Below are 9,532 nucleotides of genomic sequence, written 5' to 3' on the forward strand. Positions count from 1 at the left end.
GCTTCTCTCGCAGAGGCGAAGCCGGAGGCACCAGCAGCCGGGTCGCAGTGCCCGGCCGCGTGGCAGAGGCCAGGGCCCGGGCCCCTTCCCACCCCTTCTCCTGGTTCCGCTCGGCACTCGGGAGACTCTCAGAGGCAGCAGGTGCCCTGGAGGCGCTAACAGGGCTTGGGGTGAGGGGACAGTCCTGCGCCTTGGGGGCTGTGGTGAGGGAGAAAGAGTGAGAGAGGCTCACGAGGAGGGGCCCTGGCGTGCAGGAGTGTGAGTGTGCATGTGCACGTGATCTGAGTGTGTGTAGCTGAGTGAGTGTGTAGCTGAGTGTGTGTGTGTAGCTGAGTGTGTGTGCGTGATCTGAGTGTGTGCGCGTGATCTGAGTGTACACGTGATCTGAGTTTGTGTGTAGCTGAGTGTGTGTGTAGCTGAGTGTGTGTGTGTGCGTGTGATCTGAGTGTGTGCGCGTGATCTGAGTGTGTGTGCTTGTGCAGCAGCGGCAGAGCCAGCCCTCCAGGAAGAGCCGTGTGCCAGGTGCAGCCCGGTAGCGTCGTCCTTGGCAATGGGGCGCAGCAGAGTGGCCGACCCAGAGGGGCAGGGCTGGGGGTGGGGGGACACGGCTGTGGGGGGTCAGATGGGCCACGCTCCTGGGGCTGCCGCGTCCCACATGGTTGTGAACTCTCACCCTCTGGGGGCTGGGCTCTGACGGGCAGGTGTCTGTGGGACCCGCCTTCCGGGGGCTCCTTTGTCTTCCAGCCTCCCTGGCCCCCAGGTCCTCTCATGGCAGCGTCGTCCACGCCGCCCCGCCCTCACTCGGCCCCTCCACCGCGTCTGTCTCCTCTATTCTCCTTCAAGGATGCCCATTGGATTTGGGCACCTGGGTAACCCAAGACGACCTTGAGGTCCTTAACCCGACTTCATCTGCAAAGCCCCTGTGTGTGTGTGTGTGTTTTTTTTTAATTTTTAGATTTATTTTATTTACTTGAAAGAGTTACAGAGGGAGAGGGAGAGAGGTCTTCCACCCGCCGGTTCACTCCCCAGATGGCTGCAGTGGTCAGGCCGGTCAGGCCAAAGCCAGGAGCCTCTTCTGGGTCTCCGACGTGGGTGCAGGGCCCCAAGCTCCTGGGCGTCCTCTGCTGCTTTCCCAGGTGCATTAGCAGGGAGCTGGATCAGAAGTGGAGCAGCCGGGACTCGAACCAGCGCCCATATGGGATGCGGACACTGCAGGCAGTGGCTTTACCCGCTTCGCCACAGCGCCGGCCCCTAAACTGATCTTTTAGGTCCATCCTCCCGCAAACTCTCTGAAGCACCCTGGTCTGCCTTACGCTGTCCCCTCTGTGGCTCAGTGCCCACAGCACCAGGGGTGGCTTCCAGAGCCAGGAGAGCCCAGGACCTAAGCCACCTCCTTTATAACCCGACCCTCTCTCCGCCCACGCTATTGTTGCATGGACCAATCCTGACCCGAGGGGGGCGGGGACTGCCCCAGGCGGTTAATGAAGGGGCGGGGCCAGATGGCTGAGGCCGGCGTGGGGCGGGCTGCTCCCCTGGCTCATAGAACAGGCGCGTGTGCACCGTCCAGCTGGTCCCCCTGCTGACGGCCTCGGCGATTCTTGGCCCTGTGGCTTCCGTGTGGATTTGAGTCCGTTTCCACACGCGTGGGGTTCCGGCTGGGATTGCATTGAGGCTCAAGACTAACCCGGGCAGAGCTGCCACTTTATAAACAGCCACTGCTTCATCGATCCACGGGCGGACGCGGCCCTCTAGCTGGGTCTTCCTTTAGGAAGTTTACTTTTGTTTATTTACTTGATTGGCAGAGTGACAGAGAGAGATTTTTCCATCCACTGATTCACTCCCCAAACACCAGCAATAGCTGGGGCTGGGCCAGGCAGAAGCCAGGAGCCAGGAGCTTCTTCCGGGTCTCCCACGTGGGTGCAGGGACCCAAGCACTTGGGCCATCTTCTACTGCATTCCCAGGCCACAGCAGAGAGCTGGACTGGAAGAGGAGCAACCAGGACTAGAACCTGGCGCCCATATGGGATGCCGGCACTGCAGGTGGAGGATTAGCCTAGTGAGCCACGGCAGTGGCCCAGACATTCTATTTTCTTAGGAGACGTGGTGGATGGCCTATCAGGCCACACCCCCTCCCCACGCCTGGGTGTTTTGTCCCCTGTCGCTGAGTGGGGAGGACCTGCTGGTCCGAGGTCGGGGTGCGATGAGACGGCTGCCGCTGGCTCCGTGGAGAGGCTGCCGGGCTGTGGCCGTCCTGTGCACAGGGGCAGGTGGCCAGGAGCTGATGCCCCGGACCAGCAGCCAGCCGGGCCCTGAGCCCCGCCCACAGCTGTGTGAGCCAGCCCCTGGGGTCAGTCCTGAGACGGCTGCAGCCCCAGGGCCACGGGGAGCGCAGCCGGTGAGAGGCCTGAGCCAGGGCCCCCGACGATGCCCACCGTGATCCCACCGCATGGCGTCACCCCGTGCTGGGCGGGGTCTCTGCATGAGCAGGCTGGGGACCCCCAGGGTGTGCTGTCCAGTGTCCACCCCACCCCAGGCCGGCACCTCGGGGACTGGAGCTGAGGTTTGAAGGACACACAGGGGGCGGGCCCAGGGAGCGTGTATGCGTGTGCAGACGGGTGTGGGAAACGGTGAAGCCGTGGAGCGCTCAGGGCCGCGGGCCCCAGGGAGATGGCGGGGGGCGGTGTGGAGGCTCAGGGCCGTGGGTCCCAGGGAGACGGCAGTGGGGGGTGGAGGCTCAGGGCCAGGAGTCCCAGGGAGACGGCGGTGGGGGGTGGAGGCTCAGGGCCAGGGGTCCCAGGGCCACCGCGGCCACCGCTGTGTGCATCCCTGTGTGCTGTTTGCCCTGCACAAAACCTCCCCCGGAGAAGATGAAAGGGAAAATTAGAGGCAGGCGGCCGAGGGCCTCTGCCGAATTGGAGACGTCGGTGCCTTCCCTGTGCGGGCTCCCTCCGGGGAGGGGCGGCCGCCGGAGGTCCCTGCCGGGGAGATGGTCTGGAGGCCTTAGGCTGTGATTTGGCGCAGTTCTGGAGATCCCCCTGCAGAGCGCTTGGCCAGGCATGGGACTCCCGCCAGCGCTCCGCCCGCCCGGGGCCTCCGGGCCTCGTCTTTGGTGTCCCCCATGCCCTGGCCACAGGTGTGCGGCGGCAAGAGGGGGACCCGGGGATCCCGCCCAGGGGTCTTACCAGACGCGGGGGCCCGGGAGAGGAAATGGGTGGAAGGGGGTTAGAGACCTGTCGGGGCGGCAGGGGGAAGGCCCCCCCGCCTCTGCCCCAGGTCAGGGCGGTGTCGGGGGTGCCGGAACCAGGAACCCCCGGCTCTCTGGCTGGTGACTGCTTTTGGGCACCTCTGTCGCTTCCGAAAGCACAGAGAGACGGGCAAAGACCATGGTGAGTGTGTGCTTGTGCACACGTGTGTGTCTGTGTAGGTGTGCTTCTGTGTACTCAAGTGTGTGCATGTGTGTGTCTGCATGTGTCAGTGTGTCTTATGTGCGTGCATTGCATACGTGTGTCTTACGTGTGTATGTGCGTACGCGTGCATATATGTGTGTCAGACGCTGTGCAGAATTAGGCGGCATGAGGAGGAAGTGACTGGAGGGTGAGGATAGGGGTGCGGGCAGGGAGGGAGAGGGCTCTGCTCCCCCCTGCACCCCTGCAGGGCCCCTGGGCCTGCGCTCCCCGCGGAGTCTGTGTGCTCCGTGTGCCATACGCTGGTGTCTGGGCCGCATTGAGGCTCCGGGTTCATGGACATTTCTCTAGTTCCTCCCAACCCGACGTGACCATAGTGGGTGGGGGGGACACTTCCTGGGGCGTCTGAGGCCGGACCGCGAGGCTGGGAGAGTGGGCGAGGCGTGCCCAGCCCGCCCTCCTTCTGACCAGGACTGACCGGGCTCGGCTGGCCGGGCTGACCCCAGCGGGGAGGAACCGAGCTCCGGCCTCTTCCCCTCTCTGAGGGTCGAGGGTGGCACACGCTGGCCCCGCTGTGGGCTGCTTTCCGGTTTGGCTGCGGCAGGTCACGTGACCCGGCCAGTGCTAACGGAGCTGCCGGCTTCTGAGCTCTGACCACCGACCCCTGAGCAAACACGGCTGGTCCTTCCGGGCGAGCCGAGCAGGCCTGTGGCTCCTGGAAGCCAGGATGTGGCCCTGGACCTGAGCAGCCGATGCGTTGAACCCTGGCTCTGCGGGGCCCTCAATTTGAACAGTTGCGTCCACTCGCCCCTCTCCCTGCCCTCTGCCCGGGGCTCTGCGGGGCGGTTCACGGAGAGCAGTCTGAGGTCGCGTGAGCCCGGTGCCCGCTGTGGGCTCCAATGATTTCCCGGGTGCAGGGCCGGATCGCACTGGCTCCCGGCCACGGCGCGCTCTGCCCGGCGCTGCCCACCGGCACCTCTTGGAAACCTTCCAGGAACACCGTCTGGGGAACACACTTTGCACAGTGGTATAAAAGGGTGTACATAGTCTGGCTGTCGGGACACTCCCGGCAAAGGGAGCTGCCACGTGGGCCACGTGGGCCACGTGGGCCGCTGCTCCCCGGCAGCCCCGTGCACAGGGTCTCCCCCTCCCTGGCTAGCAGGTGTCCAGTGACAACGCTGCTGTCCTCTCGCCTTCTTTAACTGCTAGTGAGACTTCGCTTTATTCCACGTGACGACTTGTTCCCTGAATTTCTGGTGCATAAGTTATATTCTCTTATCACTTTTTAAAAAGATTTTGTTTTTATTTATTTGAAAGGCTTCGGATCAGTGCGGTGCACCGGCCGCGGCGGCCATTGGAGGATGAACCAACGGCAAAAGGAAGACCTTTCTCTCTGTCTCTCTCTCTCACTGTCCACTCTGCCTGTCAAAAAAAAATAAAATAAAATAAAGGCAGAGTTAGAGAAAGAGATAGATCTTCTATGCACTGGTTCACTCCCCGGATGGCCACAACAGCAGGGCCTTGGCCAGGTGGAAGCCAGGAGCCGGAGCTTCTTCCGGGTCTCACATGTGGGTGCAGGGGCCCAAGGACTTGGGCCGTCTTCTACTGCTTTCCCAGGTCACAGCAGAGAGCTGGATCGGAAGTGGAGCAGCCGGGACTCGAACCAGTGCTCATATGGAATGCTGGCGATGCAGGCAGTGGGGGTGTCACCTGCTAGACCACAGCACCGGTCCCTCTAATCACTATCCTAAAAATGCACGTATTCACTTATTTTTAGAGAGAGACACACACAAAGAGAGCGAGAGCAAGAGCTCTCCCACCCACCGATTCGCTCCCCAAACGCCCACAGCAGCTGGGGCTGGGCCAGGTCAGATCTGAAGCTGGGAGCTCACGCAGCGGCAGGCGGCAGGGCCCAGGTGTCGGAGCCACCGCCGCTGCCTCCTGGGGTGCACGTTCGCGGGAAGCGGGAGTCCAGGCCGGCGCCGCAGTGTGGGATGCGATGTCTGGGTGCAGAGCAGAGCCTGCCCCGGGTTGCGCTGTGGGTCCTCCCCGGACGCTGGCCTCGTGGAGAGTGGACCATGTGCCGGCGTTCCCCACGCTCTCATGCAGAGTTTCGCTCTGTGTTAAGCGTGCGGTCGTGGGAGAGTTAACTTCCGTGACACACTCAGCCCCTTCCATCTCTCTCCTACGGACGCTCCCGCTGCTTGAGTCGGAGTTTGCTTCCCTCCACAGATGGGGACATGCGATTCCGTTTATTGTAGCTTATTAAAATACACTGGAAGAAAGGCTTACTTTCTCGTCACACAATTAACGTGCATGTTACCGAAACAATTCAAGAAAGACGCACCTGCCGCCATCACTCACGGCGTGGCGGGTTGGAGGAGGGAACTTCAGAGAGCTCACCAGGGGCTGGCGCTGTGGCACAGTGCCTCCAGCACGGGCGCCGGTTCAAGTCCCGGCTGCTCCACTTCCAATCCAGTTCCCTGCTGATGCGCACCCTGGCGGGCAGCAGAGGATGCCCGGGTGCTTGGGCCCCTGCACCCGTATAAGAGACCTGGATGGAGCTCCTGGCTCCTGGCTTCAGACTGGCGCAGCTCCGGCCATTGCAGCCACTTAGGGAGTGAACCAGCGGATGGAAGACACCCCCCACCCCCGTAACTCTGCCTTTTAAATAAATACATAAACCTTAAAAAAGAGAAAACTCGTGGAAAATGGATTAAAAGATAAGCTTATTTTGGTGCAATCCTTTTAAAGAAACCTGTGCATAATTTATTTTAATCTATGCATAATTTATTCATAACCCACATTTCCAGACCCCCCCCCCCAGGACTTTTTTGCTGCACAGGAACCCGGGTTCTGGAACCTTCTCAGCCAGCGTGGTGCCTGCGGTTCACAGCACGGTCTCCCGCGCTTGAGAGCGGCTCAGCGCCCCGACCTGCAGGGCCCTCCCCACGGAGGATGTACCGATGGGGGGAGGGGCGGGGGGCTGACGCGCTCCATCGGGCGCGGCAGCTGCGCAGGCGTCAGGTCCCCACGTTGCGCACCGCACCCTCGTTATGCCGGGGTTTATTTGCCCACTTCGCCCCCGTTGAGCTGGGAAGCCTGTGAGTGAAATGTAGATGCCGGGCTAAGAGACGGTCTGGCTGTTTATGCCTCATTTTCAAATTAGCCTGGGCGCTCCAGGGCTCTCCGAGCGCCCGCCCCCTGCCCACGGGCTTGCCGGGCAGAGGTTCCTCCAGGGGCCGGGGAGGAGGAGCGTCCCGCCCCCGCCCCCGCCCCCGCTGGTCAGCTTCACCCATGATTTCGTTGGTCTGCGCCGTGTGGACCTTCCAATCCGCTCCGGCCAACTTCCCTGCTTTAAAATCCGAAACTTTCGGTGCAGCGACTGCGGTTCTGTACTGTGTTCTGCGCTTGCTGCTGATGGGGCGAGCCAAGTATCACGCGTGTGTGCACACGTGCTCGGCACAGCCGTCCACCCATGTGAACACACACCCAGGCACATCCACACACATGCAATGCACACACACCCAGGCACACATGCCTGTGCACACACACAAACACGCACCTCTGCCCATGCACACACACCCACACACACCTGCACACACACTTTCTCCCTGCTTCCAAGGGACATCTTGGAATTTCGCTTCCATCTACTGGTTCCCTCCCCAGATGGCTGTGACGGCCAGGGCTGGGCCAGGCTGAAGCCAGAGCCAGGAGCTCCATCCGGGTCTCCCACGTGGGTGCCAGGAACCCTTTTGGGGCCATGGTCTGCTGCCTTCCCAGGCGCATTGGCAGGGGCCTGGAGGGGAAGTGGAGCAGCCGGGACTCCAGTATGGGATGCCGGCATCTTAAGCAGTGGCTTAATCCACGTGGCACAATGCCCCCCACCCCCCACTGTTTGCTCATTTTTATGACAATTGATTTGGAATCTGGATTGTGTTGCATCCGGCTAAGCCGTTGCCCTAACAGGCACTGGTTCGAGTCCCGGCTGCTCCACTTCGCATCCAGCTCCCTGCTAATGACCTGGGAAAGCAGTGGAAGATGGGCCAAGTCCTTGGGCCCCTGCACCCACGTGGGAGACCCGGAGGAAGCCCTGGCTCCTGGCTTTGGCCTGGCCCAGCCCTGGCTGTCGTGGCCATTTAGGGAGCCAACCAGTGGCTGGAAGACCTGTGTTTCAGTCTCTCTCTCCTTCTCTCTCTCTCTCTCTGCCTTTCAAATAAATCTGTGAAAATACAATAGTTGGCTTAACGTCTTCCCGTCTTCCACGATTCCTGCAAGCTTGGTGCACGTCAGTGGGGGGGTGGTGGTGGTGGTAGTGGTGGTGTCTCCCTCCATTTCTGTTGCTATGATAAAGTCTCCGAGTGCTAACTTTTTTTTTTTTTTTTTTGACAGGCAGAGTGGACAGGGAGAGCGAGACAGAGAGAAAAGTCTTCCTTCGCCGTTGGTTCACCCTCCAATGGCCGCCGTGGCCGGCACACCGCGCTGATCCGAAGCCAGGAGCCAGGTGCTTCTCCTGGTCTCCCATGGGGTGCAGGGCCCAAGTACTTGGTCCATCCTCCACTGCACTCCCGGGTCACAGCAGAGAGCTGGCCTGGAAGAGGGGCAACCGGGATCCGAAGCCAGGAGCCAGGTGCTTCTCCTGGTCTCCCATGGGGTGCAGGGCCCAAGCACTTGGGCCATCCTCCACTGCACTCCCTGGCCACAGCAGAGAGCTGGCCTGGAAGAGGGGCAACCGGGACAGAATCCGGCGCCCCGACCGGGACTAGAACCCGGTGTGCCGGCGCCGCAGGCGGAGGATTAGCCTAGTGAGCCGCGGCGCCAGCCCCGAGTGCTAACTTTCAGAGCGCGGAAGCTTTCTTGGCCCGTGGTCCTGGGTGGTGACACAGAGCCCGTGAGCCGGCTCGGGGTGCCCCTCCTCTCCTGAAGCCGCGGGGACGCCAGCTGTCAGTCACCACAAAGCACCAGTCAGCTCCTCATGGGGACAGGAGGCGGGCTTTGCCCCATCACCGTGGTGCACGGGGCTGGTGGTGGCAGCAGCGGAACCAGGCAGAGGCTGGGACCCCCCACCCCGTTTTATAACCGAGCGAGAAGAGAGAGAGAGAGAGAGAGATCTTCCATCCACTGGTCCACTCCCCAAATGGCCACAACGGCCTCCAGCCCTGGCCAGAGCCAGGAGCCTGGAACTCCATCCTGGTCTCCCACGTGGCTGCAGGGGCCCAGAAACTTGGGCCATCTTCCGCTGCCTTCCTAGGCACCTTAGCAGGGGGCTGGACTGGAACCGGCGCCCACGTGTGTGTGGGCGTGGTCAGCAGCGGCCCTGACGTTGGGGGTTCAACTCCGCGTGACTTTGGGGCCAGCGGGTGTTCAAACTGCAGTTGGCCTCACCCCCACGTGCCGCCCAGGTGCGGACCTGGGGTGCAGGTTCCAACACGCAGGTGGGCGGGGCCACGCCAACTGTTCTAGAAGGGCTGAGGGAGGAGGGCTAGGTCCCCCTTCCTCCCCTCCTTTCCCCCGGGATGCGGCCCTAGGACTGCCCTGGCCTCCCCAGTGTGGGAGCTTCTGACAGGTGAGCCACGGAGGGCTAGGAGTTTTGGGGTCCCTGTGCCCTGGCCTGGCACTGCAGGAGGAAGCCCCCCAAAATGGGAGGTGCTGGGTGCGGCTCCCCGCAGCAGCCCTGCCCGGAGACCACGCAGCTCCCGCGGCAGAGCCCCCGGGGGCCACACAGGAGTGCACCGGTCCCTGTCGGTGTTCTGCTGCCACAGTGAGAGGCCCGGGAGCCCGGCTTACACAGAACCAGGCCTCCTCGGCGACCCCAACGGGCTGGGGTGGGCGAGGGCCGCCCGCTGCACGGGCCCAGGCAGAGTCGTAGCACGTGGGGGTCTTCGCAGGGCATGGGGGGGGTGCGTGGCACGCGGGGGGCTTCCCGGGCCACAGCAGAGAGCTGGACCGGAAGAGGAGCAACCGGGACAGAACCGGCGCCCCAACCGGGACTAGAACCCGGGAGCCCAGGCGGTTTGTTATAGGAATGAGAAATGAACCAGTGCCGGGGAGGGGTGGGGTGGGGGTGGGGGGCGTCTTCCTGTGATCCTCGCCAGAGAACTGTGTTGAAAAGGGGGCGCACGTGGGAC

The sequence above is a fragment of the Oryctolagus cuniculus genome, chromosome 1 (assembly GCF_964237555.1).
Source record: "Oryctolagus cuniculus chromosome 1, mOryCun1.1, whole genome shotgun sequence".
NCBI lineage: Eukaryota > Metazoa > Chordata > Mammalia > Lagomorpha > Leporidae > Oryctolagus > Oryctolagus cuniculus.